The sequence below is a fragment of the Camellia sinensis genome, chromosome 5, assembly GCF_055761805.1.
Source record: "Camellia sinensis isolate YWXY chromosome 5, ASM5576180v1, whole genome shotgun sequence".
In the NCBI taxonomy this organism is placed as follows: Eukaryota; Viridiplantae; Streptophyta; class Magnoliopsida; order Ericales; family Theaceae; genus Camellia; species Camellia sinensis.
Genome location: NC_138965.1, coordinates 12,899,762 through 12,926,948, shown reverse-complemented (window position 1 = coordinate 12,926,948; position 27,187 = coordinate 12,899,762). Strand labels below are relative to the sequence as shown.

Below are 27,187 nucleotides of genomic sequence, written 5' to 3'. Positions count from 1 at the left end.
ATCATCCTTAAATGACTCCTAATGATGAGATATCGAGATTAGATCTCATATAGGGTGTGTTTGATTGGGGGATAAGGGAGGACTATTTACTATACGGATTGTAATCCGGAGGAAGCATCCAATCTGCCGTTTGTTTTTTTTTTAGTCCTCCAGACATGGAGTCTGGACTCCTTATCCCCCATATGGGGGACTATTGTGTCCTAGGGGGGGTGTGGGACAATTTTGGGAGGATAATCCACTGTTGGGATTAGGTGATAAAATGACCATTTTGACCCTCTACTATTTAATTATGTATTATATTTAGTAAAATTCAATAAAATTTAAATGTCTCAATTTGAAAATAAAATAATTTTATTTAACTTTTTATTGATTTTTATTTATTTAATTTTTTTTAAATAATTTTTTATAGATATTTTGTTAATGTTTTATTTTATTTTATTTCATTTCATAAATCTGGTAACTTGTTCAAATTTTAAATTTAAACAAGAGTAATGCTATATATCATTAATTTTGAATTCTCAATACCAACTCTTAACGATAGAGCAAACACTAATTAGATAATTTTTATATTTCAATAAGATTTTCAAGTGATGTGACTTATAACACATCATTAGGGGTTGAGTAGTCCAAAATTAGAGATCAAAAACATTTTCTTTTAAATAATAGGTTAAAAATAAAAAGCTATTAAATGCATTTAATTTAATTAATAGACTAAAAATAAAAAGTATTAAACTCTAGACAATTTAAGTTATTAAACTCAAGCTATTAAATACACATTAACAAGTTAGAATTAGAAAATTATTAAACTCAACACAAATTAATAAACTCTTAAATGAATTTAGATTAGTGCACTCTTATTTGTCCAATCTAATCCACTCCAATTCAATCTAATGTGCTAATGATATAATACTTTTTTATTAAGAAATGTTAGAAATAGCCATTAGGGCTATTGTTAATGATAATAAATAAATAAAAAAATTTGTATAAAATTATATGAAATATGTAAAAATATTTAATTGAGATTATAAATCTTTTGGCAGTGGACTGTTTTGGCAACATACATAAAAAGGTAAAAGTTAACTTTTAACTTATTTTAAGTCACATTATATGAAATAATAAAAAAGAAAAAAAATTAACTTTTAACTATCTTCTTAAAATAATTCATTCGTACTTGTTATTGACCATCCTAATTAGTACGGTCCTTTTTATTTGTTTATATTCAATTATTATTATTATTATTATAATTATTTATTTTTATTTTTTTATCACACTTGGTTTATAAAATAATTTCTCGCTACTACAAGTGATAAGATTACTATTAAACTAATACAATCATAATAAATAAAATACTTTCATCTATTTGTAAGGCCTCATTTGGGAACATATTTTTTTAGTAATTTTTAACTTTTTAACTAAAATATAATGTAAAAAAAATTAGTATGTTGGGAATGAGTTTTTAGTTTTTTACAAAAAAAAAAAATGCAAAAAAAAGAAAAAAATAGAATCTTTAACTTTTTTATATAAGTTATTGACTTTTTTTTTTTGACTAAAATCACCATTTAGCAAACAAAGCCTAAATCAATTGTGCAATGATGCCAAATAAATAGTCCAAATATCAAAAAATTATTGATTGGTTTTAGGATGCTAAGTGATTATAAACCATATCAATTACAATTCATCATATCCTCTCATATTTTCTAATTACCCAACACAAATTTCTAAGCCCTATGCCCTTGACAACAATGATACATTCCACTAATTTATGAGCACTAATGGACCACTAATGAGGTGGAAATTCAAAAAAAAAAAAAAAAAAAATTAAAGCCAAAACATCACATCAGTCAGTGGAACCCACTCTCTAAAGTTCCTTTAGTGCTCCCAATTTAGAGTTCCCAAACATTTTTCATGCCCTTCACTAATCATAATAACATTAAGGCCCCATGCGGCAATATCGAAGAACAACCAATAACTTCTCCCATACACCAAGCTCTTGTACTCTTTTTAAAAAATTTAGGAGTTATTTGGGTTGATCTAAATAATAAGTGTATTTTTTTATCTTTTTATGAAAAGTTATGCAGAAAAGTAGAGAGGTGATGTGATGAAAAAAAGATAAAAAGATGAATTATATTGGGGTTGCCAAACTTGGCCTTAGTCTATATTTCTTGTTTACCAAAAAAATAATAATAATCAGTGTGTTTAGTTTTAGTTTTCTGAAAATTAGATTTTTTATTTTTCGTATTTTTTTATTTTTAGTGAATATTTTTTAAATTTTAAGCAATTTTTTTACTTTTTTAGATGCAACTTACTTAGATGTATCTAAATAAAAAAATATTTGTGAAAAAATATTTTTAAAAAATTAATAAATACTAAAAAATACCAAAAAAAATGAACTGAATTTTTTTTTTTGTATTTTTTTGGTATTAGTGTATTTAAAAAAAAACAATTCACAAATATTATATTTTTTAAGTGTATTTATGTTAGGTGTGTCTAAAAATGTTTTTAAAAAAATTTCTTAAAATATTAAAAAAAATTCATTGACAACATTAAAATATGAAAAATAAAAAAAGTAGAATTTTCTAAAAGATATTTTCTGAAAATCAGAACCAAACAAGCTGAATAAGACCACAAAAATTGTCACTAATATATGTAAAAGTAATTAAGTCTTTGTTTGACATTGGTTTTTTTAATTGGCTATTTTGTGTTTGAACTTTTTTAGCCTTGTTTAGTTTGGATTTTTTAGGTTTTTTGACTTTTATGAGAGAAAAAGTACAATAATTATCAATTGAATGCGATATTTTATCTTATTAATTTATATAGCTTAGGCATAGTTTGGGAAGTTGATTTTAGTGGGTTAGGGGCTAAAATAGCTACAAAAAATAAAATAGACTATTTTAGCTACAAAAAACAAAACATTAAATCCAACCTATATTCATTACACTCTTCTCTCACAAAAAAAGTTAAAAAATCTTTCCCAAATCAAGCTTTTTAGCCTCAAATTAAAAAAATTAAAAAATCAAAAAATCAACCCACTTCTTAAACGGAGGCTTTATTATTTTATACTTTTTTTTTTAAAAAAAAAAAAGCCCAAAAATGATAGCCAAAGGAAGCTTAAGTGGGGCGCATCTCACTTTAAGAAAGGGAAAAAAAAAGAAGGAAAATTTACTCATAAGTCCTAGTTTTTGAAACGTTGAACCATTTAGTCCTAAAAGTTTTTTATGCTCTATTTAGTCCCATTTTTACATCAACATGATGTGAATGATGTAAATGATCTGATGTTTCATTCTATAATTTCAAAATTTATTGAAATCTGATGAACATTAGATGTTTTTCATCCTATATTTTCAAACATTATTGAAATTTGATGAACATTAGATGTTTGAAATCCAATGTTTGTAACATGACTCTGATGTTATTAACATTGTATCTGATGTTATTAACATTGTAATGGGACCTTTCAGTCTATAAAAAAACTTTTAGGACTAAACAGTGCATAAGTTATTAATTTAGGATTTATTGGTGCATCCCCCATAAAAGAAATTGTTGGTGACAATTCCTGATAATTTTTCGTCATTTTCTATTTTTTAAGATATACGTGTGTGTAAAAAAATAGGAATAATTATAATAAAAAAAAATCTTAGAATTTAACCCTTGCTATAAAATACTAAATTTTAAGTTTTTAATTTTATCAATTTAATCCTAATATTTTTAGTTTCAATCTAAACCATTTGTTCAACTAAAGCAACCAAAAAAATAATTACTGTGTTTGATTTTAATTTCTGAATTCAATTTTTTAGAAATTAAGTTTTTTGTTTTTCATTTTTTATTTTTTATTTTTAGTGAATATTTTTTAAATTTCACTCAATTTTTTTTTTACTTTTTAGATGTACCTTAGATATATTTAAAAAGAAAAATATTGTGAAAAAATATTTCAAAAAATTAATAAATACCCAAGAATACGAAAATGTATTGAATTTTCATAATTTCTTTGTATTTTTTATATTTAGTGAATTTTTAAAGATATTTTTTCAAAAATATTATAATTTTTAAGTATATTTACGTTAGGTGTATCTGAAATTAAAAAAAAAATTGTTTAAAATATTACTCTCTCCATCCCAAAATATTAATCTTTATTTCATTTTTCATTGTCTCAAAATATTAGTCTATTTTCAAAAATCAATGATTACTGTAAAATAATATGAATTTCCTATTAACAATATAAAAAGTACAATTATAAAATTTAATATTTCTAAAAAAAAGTACCATCAAAAGGTAATTTTGAAAAAGTCAAAATTTTAATGTGTAATAATTATACTATAAAAAAAAAATTAGATTCCTCAAAAGGAATTATTATTTTGGGAAGGATGGAGTAAAAAAATTTAGTGAAAACAAAAAAACAAAGGAAATAAAAAAAATTAAATTTTTAAAAAGAAAATCTTGAAAACCTAAATCAAACAAACAAATTGAATATTTTATTTATTAAACTCAGGCTAAGTTTGGCATGATTAAAAAAAGACAAAAAGTTAAAAAGTCACTATTCTATTTAAGGCCTAGTTTGGGAAGACTAAATAAGTGCACTTTTTGACTTTTTATGAAATATGGGTTGGGTTTGGGTTGGGTTTGAAGTGATGTGTTAGAGAGGTGATGTGACTTAAATAAGATGATGCGACTTAAATAAGATAGTGACTTTTTTACTTTTTGTCTTTTTTGCCTCACGCCAAACTTGGCCTAAGTCACATCATCCTATTTAAGTCACATCACCTCTCTCACACATCACTTCAAACCTAACCCATATTTCATAAAAAGTCAAAAAGTGCACTTATTTAGTCTTCCCAAACTAGGCCTCAATATAAAGTACACATAAAATGTCTAAAATATTTATTTTTTTATCTATTTTACTTAACAAAAATACACAAATAATTCAAATTAAAAACAAATCAAAAAGTTATTAAAAATTAAAAAATTATTTTTTTATGAAGATTAAATTTTGATTTTTTTTTAATTTTTTCAAAAAAAAATACTATTAATATAAAATAAAGTAAAATATTAAAAAAAGTTTTGGTGATAGACGGTTAGAAGGACTAGACAAGACTACACACTGACGAGTCCTATCTCTCAGATATGTGTCTTGACTGTCAGTTGACCCCTTTGACCAGTCTTCCCAACTTTTTACAATTTTCTTAATTTTGCAATGAAATTAGGCGTCGCAAGTGGATTCACTTTCTAATTTTTGATTTTTTTAATTATTTTAACTTGAGTTAAAAAATTTGATTTGTGAAGGGTTTTTAATTTTTTGACTTTTTGAACTTTTTTTATAAGAGAATAGTGTAATAATTATAGATTAGATGTGATATTTTATTTTTTGTGACTAAAATAGCCTATTTTATTTTTTGTGACTAAAATAATCCAAAAAAACTTGGTTTAGCTCTTCCCAAACGGTTATATGTTTTGTGAAATAAAATTGTATTTGCCCGTCCTAAAATAATAGTTTATTTTGAGGAATTTAGGGTGTGTTTAGTTTGGTTTGGTTTTGAGAGATAAATTTTCAAAAAATATTTTGGAGAGAAAGTTTAGAAATTTTTTTGGTTTGTTTGATTATATATTTTGGAATTAGTTTAGGAGTATAGGAGTTTGGGATGCTTTGATATTTTGTTGTAGTTAAGTAGTGTGTGTGAGAAAAAAAAGTGATTGAGAAGGAGAGAGGAGAGAGAAAAAGTGATTGATTGATGTGTAAGAGAGACAAAGTAATTTTAGAAATTTTTTTTCCAAAATTACTAAATCAAACAAAATTTTGAAAAATTTTATCCAAAATTACTCTCCCAAAATCAAACCAAACAAGGCCTTAATTTTTTTTAGTACTACAGTTATTATATTTTAAAATTTTTATTTTTTCAAAATTAGAGGGAATATTAATTGTCATAATTATACTTTTTATGTTGTTAATAAATCTTAAAAAAATGATAAAATAGAAAATTCATAATATTTTTGTCCTTCATTTTTGAAAATATATTAATATTTTGAGATAATAAAAAAAAAATAAGAAACAAATATTTTAAGAGGGAGGAAGTATTAGAAATTTGGACTTATTAAAGTTTTGTTGGGTAGCTAGATAAGGGCTTGTTTGATTCTTAAAATTCGTAATTTAAAAAAATACAAACAAAGCGTACTTTTTAATTTTTTTTAATAATTAATTTTTTTAAATTTATTTATATTTCATACACTATAAATAAAAGATACATCAAACATTGTGATTTAAATTTATCAAATAAAAAATTATGAGAAGTTTCATAAATTATATCAAACAGTTCAAAATCGATATTATCGCGAGACATTTATACTGTATTTGGATCATAAATTAAAATTAAAATTTAAAAAAAATGAAAAAATGAAAAAAAAAAACTTATATTTTCGTTCACCATATCCCGTGTTCTTACTAAATTTTTATTTTAATTCATTATCTAAATATAATATAATATTTTTTTTCAAGAAGTTTGTTTGGAAAGTTTATTTTTGTATTCATGAAAAGAGAAAGAAAAAAAAAATCCTTTTAAGAACTTGCCTTTTTATTTGTGGAAATGTATATAAAATGTGATGGGTACACAATTTTACATTGCTAGTGTTATACGATTATTTGGGATGAGAGGGGTGTAATTTTGGTCCGACCCGGCCCATTCGGACTCGGGCCAGGCCTGATCCATGTCGGGTCTTGCGGGCTCTTGTCAAAAAATCGAGTCGGGCCGGTCCGACTCACGGGGCCGGAAAACTAAGCCCAGGCTTAAGCCGAGGGGTATTCGAGCTTTGGGCGGGCTAATGGACCGGACCTCAGGTCGGGCCCCTAGGCTCAGGCCTAGGCTCTGGCTTTGGGCGAGCCTGGCCCAAGGCCTCAGGCTGGGCTTGGGCTCGGGCCTAAATAGACCTTAACGGGTCGGGCCCATATCGGGCCGCCCGCGGGCCACCGGCCAAAATTACACCCCTAGGGATGATCTAAATAAGTATATATTTTAATTTTTAAGAAAAATTATATAATGTGATAAAGAAATAACGTGACTCAAATAAAAAGTGATATAATTTAAATAAAATAAAAAGATAAAAATATAATCTAAAATAAATCATCCCAAACAAAGTCTTAATTCGTATTTCATAAAGTGCAGCTCTTTTAGATTGATTTCCTTTTTTTATGAGTATCATTAATATATTATTTTAAATTTAAAACCCGATAATTATGCATGTGTGCAAAGAATTTTGACTTTTTTTTTGCTTTTTTTTTTTTCCTGTTTTTTGGGGTGAATTTACAAAACTATTCTCACAGAATATTCAAGAAGATATTTTCATTCGTATGTTTAAAAAAAATAAAATAAAAATTCTAAAAAAATCTATAATTGACAAGACGATGGATCTGTTTATTGAAAGTTAATAATTTGTAATTAAAATTTGAGAGTAGCAATACATGTTGTAATCATAAAATTTCATTTTTGATTCATCATGCTAGTAGGAATGGCAACGGACAGGGACGGGGTCAGGGATTACACTCCCCGTTCCCAATCTCCAAGGATAAAAAATTCTCGTCCCCACCCCCGATCTCCGACGGAGAACCCATCACCCCCCGTCCCCTAATGGGGATCAGGTTTCTCCAAACCCAAAATATCTGCAACCCTTTTTTTTTTTTTGACTTTTGTTCAACACAAGAACAACAAAAAAAATCTTTTTTCAGTATGTTTCATCAACAATCATCAACAACTTAAAAAAAAAAAAAAAGATCTAAAATTGAAGAGAAACATAGAAAGATCTGAAAAAAAAATCTGAAATCATCAACAACAATCATTAATATTACTGAAATTTCTAAAACGAATTAGTCTTTCTCTCTATGTTTCTTAGCAACCAAACACAAAAAAATATACAAGTTCTTCACCGTCTGGTTCAGATCTGAAAATAGAACACACAAACACAGAGAGAGAGAGAGAGTACGTCTCAAATTTGTCGTCTCTGTACAACAACTAAATTGATATAAGAAATGGAGAAAACAAACACCTTAGATTTAGAACTGAAATAAAGAGAGAGAATATAGAGGGAAAGAGGGGGAGAGAGAGAGAGAGAGAGAGAGAGTCGTCTTACCAAACCCCATACCTTTTCGTTGGCGACGATGGCGAGGTATGCGGCGGAGCTATCGTAGCGAACAACAATCGCGACAATGCGAACAACGGCTATGACAGCGTGGAATGACGAGTGACTGCGGTGAAGAGAAAGAAACGAAGAAAGGAGAGAGAATGTGGAGTAACAGAGGCGGTGGTGGAGCAACAGTGAAAGAGGAAGGGGGGAGGAGCTACAAAGAGAGAGGGAGATGAGAGACGGCCCAATCTGAGAGAGGTTGTGTTGTGTTAGGGTTTGGTTTATATTACATATATATAGAGGGGTATAACAGTAATTTGAGTTCAATGGGAAATGAGGACGGGGACAGGCCGGGGCTGGGAAACGTGTCATCGTCCCTAGCCCAAAAATTATTGGGGATTCATTTTCGAATACCATCATTGACCCGTCAAGGGTATTTTTTGGAGAAAAACTGCTCCAATCGAGGCCGGGAGACTGGATCCCCATCAGACTGGGTTCAAATTGCCATCTCTACATGCTAGGCATATAAACTAGATGGGCAAAGGTCCCGAACTTTTCTTTCTTAGACTGCTCAAAGCTAGGGGTGTTGAGGCAATTGTAAGAGGAATTTTCAATCAAATAAGACACGTGGTATAATGGTCAAGCAATCTAGTGCTTGGATAGTTGAAACACATTCAAAGGATGGAATAAATCGAGAAGATATTAACTTCTTATCTAGATAAAAATCTAACTAATATCAAAGGTTATCGAATAAGGAAGTTGATTAAGACCTACTAGAAAAGAGATTGTTTGTCAAAAAAGTCATCTATTAAGTAGAATTCTAATCCCATTGGCAGAGAGCAACCAAGAGTTGAGGCATGTAATACAAAGTTCACAACTTGTCACTTTGCTCACACTATTTCTTACTATTTATTGACTTGGCCATTGAAGTTCAACTAAGCTTGTTAGCACTTTTGTGTATCTATATTATTATAAATCTTAGCCAAATTTTGTGCTCATCCTCTCCACATCATCAACAATCATTGTGGATTGATTTTTTTATTTTTTATTTTTTATTTTCATACATATAAAATACAACAAATAATTCAGTACAAAATTTAAAAAGTAAAGAGCAACAATGAAGGTATCAAGGAGAAATGATAAATTTATGTAACAATGCCATTTGATTAGAAAATTGAATTTTTTTTATTAAAAAATAAAAATCCGTTGGTCCAATGTATTTTTAGATGATTCAAATATATTTTCATATGACCAAAATGCCCACTATTTTAGTTGCAACTGTAAAAAAGTAGAGGGGAACATTGGGTAAAAATTCACCAATCCTCTCCCCTTCCCTCATGCCCCTCACCCGTCATTAGGCTATACATGGGCCAGTTTGGGTTAGTTTTGAAAGAAAATTATCAACCAATTCATTGTTAGCATATTGAGGATTTTTCAAATCGTTGGTAACTCTCTATCCTCATAATTGAAGTGTTGATTGAATATTTTAACAGATTCAAACTAACGGTTTGAGAAGGTTATAAATATAAAATAAGAAAGAAGATCAATGACAATAAAACCTTAATTTTTTTTTATAATTCTAAACAAAATTGATTATTTATTCCAAATTTGAAATCAAAACTTATAAATTAATTGAATGTATGATTGTTTAAAATCATATTTCATATATTAATAAACAAAACAATCAAATTGAAAAAAAAAAATGAAAAAAGTGATGAAAAAGGGGTTATGTGTCACTTGATTGTTGGTATGCAAATTGGCTGTCAACGAAGAGTGCGATTGCTATCCTTCTACGGGATGTGCATGGACATTTGATCGATGGGGCGGTGAGGAAAATCAATATTGCTTTAGTCACTCAAGGGAGGCCCTGGCTGTGAGATTTGCCTATTTGATGGTTGCTTCCCTTAACCTCTCCCAAGTTGACATAGAAGGGGACAATAAGAAAATTATTCAGTTGTGTGTTTCAAAAAATATTTTCCCTGAAAATGTGGAGTTATTAGATATATGTTGTTTTGAGAAGCTGATTAAAAGTTAATTTTTTGATTTTTTTTTTATTTATAAAAAATGTATAAAAACGTAAAGAAGTGATATGACTCAAAATAAATTAAAAGTCAAAAAGTGACTTTTAACTTTCTACCCAGAAGAGGTTATAGTACCTAAACATGTGTGATTGATCTATATATGTTTTGTTTACTTTTTTGTTTATTTTTTTTTTCTTCTCTCTCACATAGAATGACGGGAGAGTGAGTTGTGGGGATAAAATTTTTATAAGAGTCTCAATCATTTCTCCTCCCACATTTAGCTTGTGCCTTTGTTGGTTCTCTTGCTATATCTGTTGGAAAATTTGAATTTAATTTACTTCAATGGTTGTGTCTCTTGAGATGAAAGGGTGTGTCCTTTTGAAGGATCACAACCTTTCTGAAGAGTCACTTAGAAGTCTTTATATTCCATGTCCCCCACTTCATTTTGAATGGTGAATTGTCATTTTCTTCTTCACTTTGTATTACTCTTCATATTTCCTGAGTCTAATTTTCCTATTAGAGAGTACATGCACAGCGAAATTCGCTAGGCTTACAATAGTAGTGCTGCTAGTGTAAGACATTGATCGTTGTATCCTGGGAGATAGACGCCACACATCCGTAAGTACCATAGCGGGGCGAATCTGTCTTAAGATTGTTAGAAAAAATAGTACCAAACTATAAGGAAAATATAAATTAAAAATATATAAATGCTTTTTAGGCAAAACCAAAAACTGAAATATATCAACATAATAACGTGATAAAACTTACAGCACATAAACAGATAAAACCTGATCGAGTCGAGTGTGTGACACTCTTTCCTTAAGACAGATTATTGTCGGACAATCTTCACCGTATTTAAAAGGATTTAATTCTGTTGTGTACAAAACAACAACAAGAATAAAAGAAATAGAGAAAAGGAGAGAATATGTTTGATTACAAAAATCAAACTCGAAATAAAAATAAATAAATAAATAACAGATTTTATTTTGTTACAAAAACAAAATTAAAATCTGAATAAATAAATAAATAAAAACAACACTGAAAGTAATTAAATAACTTACTTGATTTAATTTCTTCGAATTATTTTTTCTGATCAAGTCCAGTGTTTAACACTGTGTCCTTAAGACAGATTCGTCCTCTCCACGGTGCTTTCAGAATTCGGACGTCTATCTCCCAGGATGAAATGATCTTCCACAAACAATAGCAGCACTACTAATTGTTTGCCTTACGAACACACTAAGTGTTTACACTCTTTCTTTTGAAAATAAAATGCAGCAAGATGAAGAATAGAAAACAGAAGTGAAATACGAAATTTCTGAATGCAAAACATCAAATGAGGGTGGTCCTATTTATAGATGTGAAGGTGGCTCTTGGATTTGAAATAAACAGGTATGTAGCTCTTGGTTTTGAATTGAACAGGTATCATACCTGTTGGGTTTTGAATTCAAACAGATTTGAATTAATTCAAACAGATTTGAATTAATTCAAACAGATAGTAAAACGGGAAGGGCCCTGTTTGGGTGTGCATTAATTCCAAAACAGTTTATTTCTGTTTGAAACCGGGAAGGGCCCTGTTTGGATGAACAAAAAATCCAAACTAATTTAATTCTGAATTCTGGATTTTATTTTAATAAAAAATTAAATTAAATTCAAATGTTTTTGGCCCAAAAAGATTAGAAGCCCAACCACACACCACGCACCCGCGCCCAGCCCGCCCGACCGGACGGACGGCGGCGGCGGCGCGCGCGTGTGTGGTGATTTTTGGGTCCAATGGGTCTAGCCCATTTTGCCCATAACCTCTCCCTCTAAAACACTTGGGTACCCCTTGGGGCACACCCCAAGTATCTCACCCTATGCCTTATAAACCCTTTCAAAACCTCCCACCAAATCAATGTGGGACAAGCCAATTTACAACCTTAAGGAATTTCCACCAAAACTCCATTTCCATGGAGCACACTTTGGCTTCAATTTCCCATTCACTCGGTAATGGTTTTGAGCAACCAAATATACCACGTGAATCACAACGCGGCATAGAACGCGTTACCACTTTGACCCGAGTAAATCGACACTCGGGGCCCACCTAAAAAATAGACCGAACTTAGGAAAAAATTCTGGTTTTATCCAGAATTTTATAACCATTCCAACAATCCCCCACATGAATGGAATTTGATGACAACGGAAATGCAACAAAATGCAGACTTTAACGAAAGAGTATAAGTCGAAAATATCTTGCATCAGGATAGGTAGTTTTCGGCTTTGAACCTTCCCTAGTGATAACCTATCGGACTTACTGGCTAACCAATGGACGCGATGCCTTGAATTGTTCAGCCGTTTGTGTAAGCCAAGACAACAGATTTCACACAAAATATCTTCTAACACATCGTGGTTCTCACTGTTGTGTTCATTTTGGCCTTGAACGCACCTGGTTTTCATAAGTGTTTCTAGAGAATTTAGCCTTTTCATTCTCATAGAACCGGCCCCAGTTCAACACTCATATAGGTGATTCTTTTTGTGAGTATCTCCTTATACTCGTCTTGATTTTATGTCTTAATCAAGATATAAGTAATCATTAAAAGCAAAGCTTATCCTTATACCTCTGCATACAACATATGTTGCAGATATCACTCTCACCATAGGAATGGGTAGGAATTTTAATCCCTTGGTGATTTCTGGCGAGCCATACATAACTTAGTTGTCCCTTTGAACTTAGTTCTTGGGATCTCCAGTCATATAAGTAGGGTTACCATTATGACGACTCTTATGTAATAGGCTTTAATCCCATCCCCTTCGATGAACTGTACACTAGCTCTTTTGTCAAACCTTTTGTTAACGGATCCGCAATATTCTCTTTAGATTTTATATAATCTATTCACTATTTGATTTTATTTCTAGTTATTTTATTTACACAGAAGATTGTTATAACAATCTTAAGACAGATTCTATCATGTTTATGGTTTTAGGAAAATATAATTATTTATTATTGTAGAACTGGAAACTTGCAACATGAATAGATCTTACCATGATAAATATTTGTTTATGTGATGTTAGTCATCATTCGCATATATGATATTAAAAAAAAAAATGATTTGTTCAAATCACTTATGTTTTGTGCATTGTTTTTTTGGAAAACAAATGGTGTTTTTGTGTAGATAATTGTTTGAAATTTACTTCCATGCACCTATGAATTTTGAAAAACGGTTTCAAATTTTTTTTAAAAAAAAAAAATAAAACGTTGAGGGTGTGCCTGCAGTTCCCATCACTGCTTTAATCAGGGAAAAGTGGAGAACACAATTGCAAAGTGCACGTTGAATTGCTTATTGATTCATGGAAAGAATAAGGACACATACCTCTTTTTCAAAATCATGATTGGTGATAATTTTTTCAAATATTCTGGTATAGTTATATTTCTACAATTCCTTGTAAGTTATTTTAAAATACTGTTTCTGTTTGGTCCCAACACCTTTACACCCCCATTCCCAAAATGTATGGTAACTGCATACTTCTTAATCTAAAAAAAAAAAAAAAATACCATGTTTCCAAGGGTCTGTTTAGGATGGGCGGTCTTTTGGGGTTTGGAAGTGTTGAGAATTGATGCTGCAATTTTATTTGTAAAATGTTTGAAGGTTATGTTTTGAGATTCGGTTTCCTTCAGAAATCTTCCCCTATGAGGAAGAAGATCCATATAATAGGAAGTGCCATATGACACTCCAAACAGCAGCAGTATACAATGGTTTCTCCAGATTGTAGTTTAATGGGTTGGCCCCACTGTTATGTTTATTTATTTTAAAATCCTTGTTTTGGATTTAAGAAAAGACCCACACCATTTAGTATACAATATTTGTGGAAGTTTCATAAATTCTGTTCTACTAAATTCTGATTCTAGTATTAATTTTTCAAAATACTGATTTTTGAGAACACGGTTGTTGCTAATATGATTTTCAACCTAAATACAAATTTTATTTTTATTTTTTCTGTGCATCGTTTCAGTCAGGCCGTATTTTCTGTTTCCATCTATTTGTTAATGTATGGAAAATAGAATTAGTTTTTTTTTTTTTTTTTCCTTTGTGATATGAATTCTTATTCAGTGCTACTCATTTGCAAATATGATTGAATTGTTTTGTATCATAAGGCAGTTAAACTATTATGATTGGTTTATCAAACATATATAGTACTTTGATGTCGAATTATTATTTAATTTTGACAACTTATGGACATCATGTAGTCATGAAATTATTATGGAAAATTGTGTGATATATGTGTTAATTTTTTGACTGATTTACTTTCAGTGACAAGTCTGGGATTTAAATAATATTTTGTTTACAAGTTTGTGAAATTTTAATTAATTTCTGATTAAAAGAGAGAATTCCATTCTTGTCCTATATATATATATATATTTTATGAGTTATTATTTGTGACTGTGTCACTTGTCTGGAAATGAATCATGTTGTTTGTGCTAATTTATGCATTATCACAAATGTGGGGGAGAGAGATCAATGGGAAAATTATGTAGTATGATTATGCAGTATGATTGACTTGTTAATCTTGTCTGTGTCTACATATGTTGTAGAGTTGACAATCAAATTATGATGCCATTAATATCAATTTGGTATGTGGTGTATTATAAATGGATGTCAATTATTTATCAAAGTATTGATAAAAAATGTGAACTTATGTGTTTTGACATAAGAGGAATTCTAATTATTCTTTGGAATAATGACTGTGAAATTAGTGTGGTGACCGATAACTCCGTAATGAAATATTATATGAGTTAACATATTTTATGGGTAAAAGATACTTTGGTAATTGTCGACGTAGTCACCAACACTGGATAAGACAAATAAGATGTAAATGCATTTATACAGTGATATTTATATTCCATGTTGAGATTGGATTTAAAGGGTTGCAGTAAACAAAAAGAAATTAATTATGGCTAAAGAAATGTTACTTGACAAAGTGTTGTGGCCACAACGGTATTAGTCATTTCTTCTTTGTACTGCAAAATCAAGTTATGAAGTCTAATTAGTATTGTGATTATATTCACAAAGCAATTTACATCTTGTTATTTAGTTCAAGCATGCCAATTAATGATATACTCTGATTTATCTCAGAATTGTAGGGGTGTATTAATATTTTGTATAATTATACACGAGCAAGAGAAATTAAGTTTCCTTGGAATGCTTAAAATGTGGGGGTGCTTGGAAGGTTTTACCAAAGTAACGGTTCCAATAATAAGTCTACAAAGAATCTCAATTCTTTGTATGGGACAAAGTTGGAGTTGAAACAATAATGGTTTCATTAACTCCTAAGGAACAACTCTATGTTTATTATTTAAATGGGAGTGACATAGAGTAACGATAAGTCTTAATGTAATCAAAGACTTGACACCGTATGACATTTGCTTTTAGTTGTGAATATTGTCTAATGATAATATAATGGATTCACTAACTACTCAATGATATCTAATTGAGAAGGTCAAACGGAAAAATAACGGCCGCTAAACAAAAAGTTTGACCAAAGAGCAAATGAGGGAAAGTTTATCGAGGGGAATGTGATTAAAGCCTATTATATCAGAGTCATCATAATGGTAACCCTACTTAGATGACTGGAGATCCCAAGAACTAAGTTCAAAGGGACAACTAAGTTATGTGTGGCTCGCTAGAAATCACTAAAGGAAGTCTAACTCCTATCCATTCCTATGATGAGAGTGATATCTGCAACATGTGTTGAATGCAGGGAACTTAGGGTAAGCTATGCTTTTAATGATTACTTATATCTTGGAATTCCTAGAGGGGTATCTTTCAAGAGGAGTATTTAAGAGACTCGAAATAAGGATCACCTATATGAGTGTGAAGGGGCCGCTTCTATGAGAATTGATAAGGCTAAATTCTCTAAAGCACTCAAGAAACACCAGGACTTGCCCAAGGCCAAAACGGGCACAACCGTGAGAACTAAGTTGTGTTTGAAGATATTCTGTGTGAATTCTATTGTCTTGGCTTACACAAACGGCTGAACAGTTCAAGGCATCACGTCCACTGATTAGCTAGTAAGTCCGATAGGCTTTCACTAGGGAAGGTTCAAAGCCGAAAGCTACCTATCTCGATGCAGGATATTTCCATAATGTACTCTCTCTTTGTCTGCATATTGTTGCATGTCCTTTCCATAAATTTCATTCATGTGGGGGATTGTTGGAAAATTTGAATTTAATTTACTTCAATGGTTGTGTCTCTTGAGATGAAAGGGTGTGTCCTTTTGAAGGATCACAACCTTTCTGAAGAGTCACTTAGAAGTCTTTATATTCCATGTCCCCCACTTCATTTTGAATGGTGAATTGTCATTTTCTTCTTCACTTTGTATTACTCTTCATATTTCCTGAGTCTAATTTTCCTATTAGAGAGTACATGCACAGCGAAATTCGCTAGGCTTACAATAGTAGTGCTGCTAGTGTAAGACATTGATCGTTGTATCCTGGGAGATAGACGTCCATTGAATCTTAAGCACCGACGGGAGGACGAATCTGTCTTAAGGAAAGAGTGTCACACACTCGACTCGATCAGGTTTTATCTGTTTATGTGCTGTAAGTTTTATCACGTTATTATGTTGATATATTTCAGTTTTTGATTTTGCCTAAAAAGCATTTATATATTTTTAATTTATATTTTCCTTATAGTTTGGTACTATTTTTTCTAACAATATCTAATGTCCAAGTTGACAGTGACAATAAATCAGTTATCAAAGATGATTGTTTCGGAGCTAATACTGCCCTGGGAAAAAAACTTGATCCCTAATCGAGTTTGGTTTTTTCGAATTTTGTTGGTGAATTCTTGATTTTAAATTTAATTATCTTAGTTATACAATTTTATGTTTTACTCTAATTTTAATAATTTTGACTTGTACACAACAATACTCGATCTTATCCTATCAATACTCTCTTAATTTATTTATTTTTTCCAAATCAAGTTAGATCAAATACAATCTAGTTAGATTTGTACAGATTGGTGCGAATTTAAGGCTTCATAGCCTCCGTTTGGGAAGTGGGTTGGCTTTCTGACTTTTTGGTTTTTTGGCTATTTTAGCCTGGTTTGGGAAGGGCTTTTTGACTTTTTTTGTGAGAGAGGATTATAATGATTATGGGTTGGATTTGATGTTTTATTTTTTGTGGCTAAAATAGCCTATTTTGTTTTTTGTGGCTATTTTAGTCAAAAAAGCCTGACTTTTTTCTTCCCAAACGGAGCCATAATTTTTTTTCTATATTTATTTATAACTGATCATATTCAAATTTGTGCGAATTGATGCGAATGGAAGACTTCGCACTTTGTTTGGTTTTAGTTTTTTGAAAACATTTTTCAGAAAATATAATTTTCTTATTTTTTATATTTTTTTGTTTTTACTGAATTGTTTTAATATCTTAAGCATTTTTTTTAATTTTTAGACACACCTAACATAAATACACTTAAAAAGCATAATTTTTGTGAAAAATCTTTTAAAAAATCCGCTAAATACCAAAAATATAAAAAAATACAAAAATTCAGTATATTTTTATATATTTATTAATTTTTTAAAATATTTTTTCACAAATATTTTACTTTTTAAATACATCTAAATAATGTGCATTTAAAAAAGAAAAAAATACTTAAAATTTAAAAAGTATTCATTAAAAATAAAAAATACCAAAAACTAAAAATTTAATTTTTAAAAAAATTAATTCGAAAAACTAAAATTAAACACACTGCATAAATTTTTTTTTTCCATATCTATTTTTGGCATCCCCACCTCACAAATAGAATTCTCTTCTAGGCAATCAAATCAGACGGTAGAGGATAAGCACATCAGTGATTCCCCAGCCGTATGATTTCATTAAACAAACGCCAACCGTCCGTTTGATTCCCCAAAAAGTGGCTGATCCGATCCATTCCATTCATTTAATATAATGCTAACGTGGCAGGCTCACACCACTCCAAGTTTTCGATATATTTAGAAGCCAAAGCGCACAGCTCACAAAGCAAAAGGCCAAAAGCTTAGAGAGAGAGAAAATAAAAAATTTCTGGAGAGAGATTAGGGTTTGCTCTCTCATCACTGAGGAGGGTTGGGGTTGGATCTTCTCTCTTTTTGGGGTTTCTGAGAACCGTTGGATTTTGATCCAATGGCAGACGGTGACAGCAGCAGGAGGACCGGTGTGGTGAAGTGGTTCAACGATCAGAAGGGATTTGGGTTCATCACTCCTGACGATGGTGGCGAAGATCTCTTCGTTCATCAATCTTCGATTCGATCTGAGGGTTTTCGAAGCCTAGGAGATGGTGAAACTGTCGAGTTCGTAATCGAATCAGGCGGCGATGGACGAACCAAAGCCGCTGATGTGACTGGACCCGATGAGGGGCCGGTTCAGGGAAGCACTCGCGGCGGAGGCGGCGGTGGCGGCGGCGGAGGAAGAGGCGGAGGTGGTGGTGGGTATGGTTTTAACGGCGGTGGAAGGGGGAGCGGTAGGAGTGGACGCAGTGGCGGCGGAGGTGGTTACGGAGGAGGTGGCTATGGAGGAGGCGGAGGTGGTTATGGTGGTGGCGGATATGGCGGCGGCGGTTATGGTGGTGGAGGTGGTGGGGGTAATGCTTGCTTTAAGTGTGGTGAGTCGGGACACATGGCTAGGGACTGCTTTCAGGGCGGCGGAGGAGGTGGCGGCGGTGGGAGGTACAGCGGCGGCGGCGGAAGCGGCGGCGGCGGAGGTGGTGGTTGCTACAACTGTGGTGAGTCTGGGCATTTTGCCCGAGAATGCCCTAACGCTGCTCGTTGAAATGGGTAAATGAAAAAAAAAAAAAAAAAAAAGGGGGGTTAAAGAGTGAATCTTTCACGATTTAATGCTCTTTTCTTAGTTTTTAATTTTTAATATTTCAAGTTAATTTTGTGAATCGGTGAACCATAAAATTTTATAGTTGTTTTGCGAGGTTTATAGCTCTTGTTATATGGTCACCTCTTTGGGTTATCTGTTATGGTGATATTTAAGTGCTTGGTTTTGATAGACTTGTTTTGGAATTGGCGGTTTGTAAACTCTTTTTCCAATCTGTGGTTTGTTAAATTTGATCTTTATATTGATGGCATGATGGGTTTTTAGTTTTGTTGTTGATGGGTTTTATAGGTTTCCTATAAAAGCACAGGGCTTCAATTGGATTGTTGTATTTATTTAACATGGGTTTGTGATGAAACTTCGTAAAATGTATGAACCATTAGATTGAGGTAGGTTGATAGTGCATGGAAGTTTGAACAGAGATAGTATGTATTTATTTCAAACCTATCAATGCAATGATTTTGTTATTTTTTAATCTATCAATCTAAAGATTTTAATCCATTGTTGAAATGCAAATTCAAAATACTATATTTGGTTTGAAGGATTCTTTTTGAATGAATTCTGTCAAATCAATTCGTTTAAAAAACCCACAATCCGATTGCAACAAATGCAGTCTATAGGTTGTATTTTAATTTATGGATTTGAAATGATCGGTATTGACACCACTGACTACAAAGATTGTACGCTCTCCGTTTCAAATTAATGGTCTTTTTGGAGAATTTGATTTTTTTTTTTATAGTACAATTATTGCATTTTAAAAAAATAAATTTTTAAAATTACATTTTGATAGTATATTTTTTAGAAATATCAATGTCAAGAAGAGCAAAATAAGAAATTTATATTATTTTTGTACTTGATTTTTGAGAAGGGATTAATATTTTGGGACAATAAAAAATAAAATAAGAGACTAATATTTTGAAACGGTGGGAGTAGTTTGAATGGATGTTTAAGCTGTGTTTGGGTGTGTTTGGGTGGAAAATTTGGAGAGAGATTTGAAAAGGGAAAAGAAAGAAAAAATGTAGGTGAAATGTATTTTTTTTTTTTTTTTAAAATCCTTTTCTAAATTTCTTAATCAAACACAGCCTTAAGTTTTTTGTTCTTGGATTTGAACTGGCTGCTTTTTATTCTTCGATTTGAACTGGTCAAAAAAGGGTTATCTCCCCGTTTGTTTGGGGTTATAGGGAGGGGATTGAGTTTGGTAGTGAGGTGTGGATTGAGAATGTAATATTTGTTTTGAGAGATAGGGAGGGGATTAGTAGTAAGAAGGAGGAAGGGGGATTGGTAAGGACAAAGTAGAGATGGTATTAAAAAAATAATGAGTGAATTAGAAATTTTTTTATTTTTTATATATTGGAAAAAAAATTTTAAATATAATGTTTAATTTTTTTTATTTTTTTATTTGTTTTATTATTTTATATAAAAATAATTTAATAATTTTTCACTAACAATCCCCTCACTATTAATTCCCTCACTATGAATCCTTTCTATTTTATCTCTGAAAATAAATGGGGCTGATTTTAGTTGTACATAGACTAGTCAAATTACATTTCCCTACCATTATTTATTCTTCTCTGTTAAAACCATCTCTCTACATTCAATATCTAGTACAATTTAACAAACTCTTCAAATCCTTACCAATCTATTTGGTCGGGAGATTTAGAAAGAAAAAGGAAAAGAAAAAAATTAGAAGAGATGTAAATAAAATATATTTACATTTTATTTAATTTCACACATTTTTTTCTCTTTCTAAACTCTCCAATCAAACATAACGTTAATTTCAAATCAGCACACATACAAATGAAGTCTATTTGTAGTTTTCTTAATTCTTTTTTTATTTGTTCCATTTGATATTAGAATCCATGGAAACCTGATTTGTTGGTAAAGATTTTTGTTTTTGTCATTAAGTACTCTGTTATTTTTATTCCTTCCCCTTCTTAAATATTCTTGGGTTTTTGAGATTCTGTCTGGAAATAATATGTAATTTTGGAACAATCATTGATATCTTATGTGGTGGTATCAACCTACGGTGCTCTCTTATAGAGGCTGCTTAAAAATTTATTTATGTATCATCAAACTTTTGTGAGTCTATGCTCAACGGATGTTCAAAAAAGCCTCTTACCTGCCCAACACAAACGGACCCATCGTCACCCCTGGTTTGAGGTTGTTGGCATGTTGGGTTGCGTGCAGTTTAAATTCTTCAACTCCCCAAATATGTCTGTCTTCTAGTTCTTATTTATATAAATCAAGCAGTGCAACCGTGCATGTGACCCATGCATATAATTGAACATTTTTTGAAGTTTTATTTGTTTTGTTCTCGAATATAATTTTTGAGATTTAGTTGGTACAATAAATGAGATGTAGGTGAACAACTTGTTCCTGTCACTAATCTATCCATGTAGGGTGTTTGGTGCCATCTTATAGAGGCTGCTTAAAAGTTTATTTATTTATTTTTAATTTTTGGGAGTTTATGCTTTATGGTTGTTCCAAAAACCTTCTTACCTGCCCAACACAAATAGATCCCGATCACTGTTGGCGGGTTGGGTTGGGTTGGGTGCAGTTTAAAGTCTTCAACTGGCTCAAATAAAAGACCCAGCTCTCTAGTTGTTATTTATATATATCAAACAGGGCAACCATGCATCTGAATACATGTATATTATTTTACATTTCGTATGGTTTTATTTATTTGGTTCAAAATTGTCAATATACTCGATTTGACCCGGTGTTTTTGAGGTTATGTGGGTTGGTGGTGGTTTGTTGATATTATTTGCCCCAAACCTTCTAAATTGATTCACACAAGCTCCTTGTTTCTGCTATATAGTGTTTGGTGTAGCTGATTATTTTGAAGTTAGGGAAGGTTTGTTCTAAACTTTTGGTTTCCAATTATCAATTTCAACTTGTGGGAAATTGCAACAAAGGTGGCTGTAGTCTCACTAATGTTTTGTGTAAATTTTTATTGATAGGTGATTCTGACTCGTCACATGGTGTCTTACCATTTTACTCTTATGTTGGGAGGGTGTCGTTTTCTAGGTTTAATTTTCTTCTGTATAAAGGGTGAGGATTAATTTGGGCTGATCTGTGGATGTGTCCTGGAATGGGTCTGATTTATTACTTTCATATTCTGGGAAGTTTTGTGGACTAAATGAATATGGAAGACATATTTGCCAACTGAAATGTTCATGTACCTTGGTTTTTATCTGTTGGTACTGGTCATATCAGTGTTGGATATCTTGTTCGTTCTCTCTCCTATACACTAATAATACAATATCCTTCTCTCTTTTGCTTATGGTTTAAATTCCCTCATTTACATTATTTTACACAAGTTCTATTTTTAGAAGGCTTACTAAAACAATGTCAAGTGAGTTTTGGATGTTTGTAGAATTCTTTGATTTTGTTTGATTTTTGTCTAGTTCTGGGGTGGTAGAGTCTTGATTATGGCAAGACTCGAGTCCCTAACATTGTAAAAATGAGTCCTGAATTCTTTTATGTTTTTGATTTTGTTTTATTTTTGTCTAGTTCTTTAGTAGAGTCCTGATTATGGCAAGACTCGAAAAAATTAGGTCATGTTGGCTGATTGGGGCTAGTCCAATTTTTCTCGCTTGTTGCTTGAGCATTTCTAATGTTGAATTGTCAAAATGGCATTTATAGTATATCTATAATTTCAAATTTTGGTAACCCTGCTTTATTGTGTAGTGTTATTTATTATTGAATATTTTTGTAGTCAATGACTATTGCTATTGTTTGTCTTGATGCTCGTATTTGTCTCTTCCCAGATTGAGATTGAGAAATAGGGGTAAAGAGGGGATCATGTTGAGGTGACTCTTTTGTTTGGTAGACGAGAAACAGAAGATGATAAACTTGTATTACGGTTTTTAATTGTTGAAAGTATCACATAAATTTTGTTACCTGATATTTGATATTTATATATATATATATATATATATATTTTTTGATGTGGGGCCGTTTAGTGTGTACGTTCTTGTGTCAAAAAGCCCAAAGCCCATAAACCTAGTTGATATTTATCAGTGGATTTTGTTATTTGGACACTTACCAATCAGTTGTTGTAATTAGATTTATTTATTTACCCGTCTTGATTAATATCATCAATATGATTTAATGAATAATAAGTTTCAAGAGTAGAACTTGGTCATTTTTATTTGATGTGGATGTGGTTAATAAATATACCACCCTTTACAAATCAATTTTTTAAATTGTGTTGGTGCTTTATTTATTTATTTATTTTGAATAAAGTGTTGGTGATTTATTTTCTCAGTTCGTTTGTTTGGCATTTTTTAAATAAGTACATTTATTTGGATCACATTATCTCTTCATTTTTTATATATATTTTTTTATAAAAAGTTAAAAAATATATTTATTTAGATCATCCTAAACAATTCCTTTTAAAAGTAATTTATTTTTGAATAATATTAGAGATTCACACATTCATACTTACAAATTCATCGATAATGATGTGACATGGGAATTAAGTCCACATTATTAAGTGTGTAACAAATTAAAAATTAACATATATTTTGCTATTATTGTGGGTAGATTTGTAAGTTTTGAGAGTTTAAAATATATATTTTTTAATTTTTTAATTTACCTTGCCAAACTGAAGAATGAACATTATCAATGCAAAAAATTAGTTTTATTGGACAATTATAAACATGGGAACAAATCGCATTTTGTTTTATAAAATATAGTGTTTAAACTTGATTATATTTATTATTCATTTTATAAAATAAAATGCAACTTATTTTTGTATTTATAATTTTTTGATGAAATTGATTTTTTACATGGATGACTTTTATTGTGCAGCTTATAAGATAAACGGTTTAAATTATCAATATTGGTCCATATTAAAATGTACCCAAAAAAAAAAATGAATTTTTTTTTTTATAGAGATATGAGGTAGGAAGAGGAGTTTATCCAATAGTTAGGTAGTAGTTACTGCAGATTCATAACAAATAATGGGGTCAGTTTTTGGAATGCATATATCTGGACTGGATACCGATATTTTTAATTACTTTTTATGTAAATTTTTAAGTTTGTAGAGTTACAGCAAATTGATATTTTTTTGATAATTTTTGAAGTTTTTTGTTTTTGAGTTTGTAGTATTACTAATTTTATGAGAATTCATTTATTGGTTTGGGCTAATTTATTTTTTAGTTTAATAATTAACTAAGAGAGTTTGGTTGCCTTGTGAATTTGATGAAAGTATATTAATTTTTAAATATAACAGGAAGAGGTTAATTCCTTGACAGTTGTGATGCTATTTTATTTATTTTTTATTTTATTTTTTAAATAATAAGGGCCATGTTAACAAGTGCCCTAACACTTGATAAGGAGTAGTTTTTATGAGCTTTATGCTTTCATTAATTGCATTTTGGGATTTGTTAAATATTAATTAATAATTGATAATTAGTTTTATGGATAGAAAATGTAAAGTATTACTTATAAAGAATAATGTTATATGCACCAATTAAAATATCAATTAGTGTAATAACTGATGATGTGGTATAATTTTAAAAGTTTTTGGTATGTATAATTTGTATAATGATTAGGGTCAGTAAGAGCATCTGCATCAAGCTCTTCAAAATCATTTTTTTTAGCTAAAAACTTCAAAAAATTAACTCCATCAAACTCGCTTACAGTTCGTCAAAATTTATGATGGTTACAGTAACTCATTACAACAAGCGAGACACTATTCATTGCTACTTGTATGTTATCGGATGTCCGCTCGAAAGTCCGGCCGGTTAACCGATCAACTGCATTTTTTTTTTTTGTTGCTTTTTTAAAGAATTGTTTGGCTAGTAACTTTTCAATTTAACAAAAAAAGAAAGATTAAAAAATACAATAAGAAAATAATATTTAATAAGAATAAGTTAGAATAAAGAGTTTGATACAATAGGTGCTAAAAGGTGACTAGCTAAAATAATGAAATAGCTTTAATTTGACTAAAAAATTGAAGAGTTTGGTGTGGATGCTCTAATAATATCATAAGTTATGTTGGTACACTAATTGGTATAATAATTCGTGCATGTAACACCACCGACTTATAAAACATGGTATATAAATTTAGAAATTGATGGTCCTACAAGAACAACTAGTATACCAATTAGTGTACCAATATATACTATGATATTACTACTTCAAAATTATGACCCTACTCATTTTACAAATTATAAAGACCCAAACTTCTAAAATTATATCACATCATCTGTCTGTGCACCAATTAGTATACCAATTGGTGTATCTAGCATTATTTCTTAAAAATTATTAAAATAGTTAAATAATAAATGCATATAATTAATGGGCATTGATTTAGACCCCCTTAAAACATCCACCCCCACAACCCCCTCACACACATGGAGGTTGGGGATTGGATGAGAAGGAAGAAAAAAAAAAAAAAAAAAGAGGAAAAGTTGACCAATCAAAACTAAAGGGGGTCAAGGGGTGACCCCAAAGGGGGTCTCAACCTTTATTCATAATTAATATACACATTAAAACAGAAAGTTACTAAAATCAAGGTCAATTAATATAATTATAAATACACATTAACAAGCGATCCAGGACCCTCGTTAGCATTAGCTTTTTAATAAAAATTAATGGCTAAAACTAATTAGTTTCCTGGGGCACTTGTTAAAGTGTATTTATGTTGTAGTAATTGTTTTGATTTTAGTAATTTTCCATTTTAAACTTGTGAATTTAGTTGGATGCATTTATTATTTATCTATTTTATTAACTTTTGAATTTATATATAATATTTTATAATTAATAATTCACATTTTCTATGCATAAAACTAATTATTAACTAGAATTTAACAAATTTGAAGATGCATTTAATGAAAATAGACTCAATAATTAATTCTTAACAAGTGCCTTGGGCCTTTGTTAGCATGACCCAAAATTAAAAAATAACCATATGGCTTATACATTGTAATAAATCTGACTAGAGTTTTTAATTCATTGATCTTTTGAATTGGAAAAATGCTATGAATCCCAAATAATTTACCAAATGTTTTACCTAATCTCTTACATGGTTATAGGACCACATAATTCACATGTGTGTAGGTCCCATACCCATGTGTGAGAGGTTTGGTAAAATATTTAGTAGATTATTTAGGGTCCCTAGCATTATTCTCTGAATTGGGTTTAAATTGAAATCACTGTTTGTTTCATGATGGAGAAAGGGTAGTTTTGTCAATTTATTAATTTTCTTCTGTGTATGTACATCTGTTCTATGATATAATATTGAGTGCTAAAGATGATGTCAACTATCACTCTATTTTGTTACGTATTTTGTCCTCACAAATAATAGATTTTTGGTGTCACAAATTATGGGAGCAAACATGGAAACAAATGTTTTATATTAACTTCACACCTCAAAAAAAAATTTAGTTTTAAAATTTTAAATTTAATCATACTCTTCACAACTTTAATAGCATCATTTTCTACAGCTAAATTGAATACACAATAAATCACATTTATAGAGCAATAGAGTAGATATTAATATTATAAGATTGTTGAAATAATTCTTGTCTTTTTAAGTTTATTTAAAATTTAAACTAATAATGTCTAGAGGTAATTTATTATTATCTATCATATGTATTTAACATAAAGAATGTAAATAATCGCAATATTGACTATTGCTTATTTATTAACCAAACAAATTGAACTTTAAATAAATCGAATGATGGAAAATAAAGACACTTATCTTAAAAAAACAATAACAAGGATTACAAAGAGATATTACTCACTTTAAGTGCGTGTTGAATAAACTCTTTAAGAGTAGTTTTGCGCTCTTTGGAGATAATAACTTGGTGCTGTCCTTTAGAGAAAATAACTCGATGTAGAGATCAAGCAAATTAGCTTTTGATGAACAAGATGTAGAGAGCAAGCAAAGAGAAAAGTATTGTATGGAGAAGCTTGTATTTATAGTGAACGTATAGAGATTTTAGAGGAAAAAATGTCAACATTATGTCAACATTCTTGAGTCATTTATGATAACATTTGTGTCATGATGTCAACATTATAGGGTCATTACGAGGGAAAATGTTTCAAAAAATTAATTTCAAATTGGTAAAAATTCAATACAGGACAACTTAAATAGGAATGTTCTTTATTTTGAAATTCACATTCACAAAACATGAACGAGGAAGTAAGATAAATTATCAAAGGAACAAAAGGCCTAGAAGTTGAGCATTGTCAAAAATAATTTGATACTCTG

The 27,187-nt window shown here is 30.4% G+C and overlaps 1 long non-coding RNA gene, 1 other non-coding gene and 1 pseudogene across 4 annotated transcripts in view; 2 read left to right on the top strand and 1 right to left on the bottom strand.

Moving 5' to 3' along the window:
- Positions 1 to 26,852, bottom strand: part of LOC145790433 (uncharacterized) — a 35,405-nt gene extending 8,553 nt beyond the window's left edge. For both annotated transcript variants that reach the window (XR_014329123.1, XR_014329122.1), the window contains exons 1-2: positions 26,718 to 26,852; positions 15,070 to 15,117 (exon numbers count right to left, since the gene is read on the bottom strand). This is a non-coding gene — a long non-coding RNA (uncharacterized LOC145790433). The remainder of the gene's footprint in view (positions 1 to 15,069; positions 15,118 to 26,717) is intronic.
- LOC114308795 (small nucleolar RNA U49) lies at positions 13,784 to 13,849 on the top strand. The gene has a single exon (XR_003645599.2). It is a non-coding gene; the product is annotated as a small nucleolar RNA U49 (small nucleolar RNA).
- Positions 18,082 to 19,213, top strand: LOC145790432 (cold shock domain-containing protein 4 pseudogene; annotated as a pseudogene). The gene has a single exon (XR_014329121.1). The product of XR_014329121.1 is annotated as a cold shock domain-containing protein 4 pseudogene (transcript).
- Positions 26,853 to 27,187: the final 335 nt, after the last annotated feature.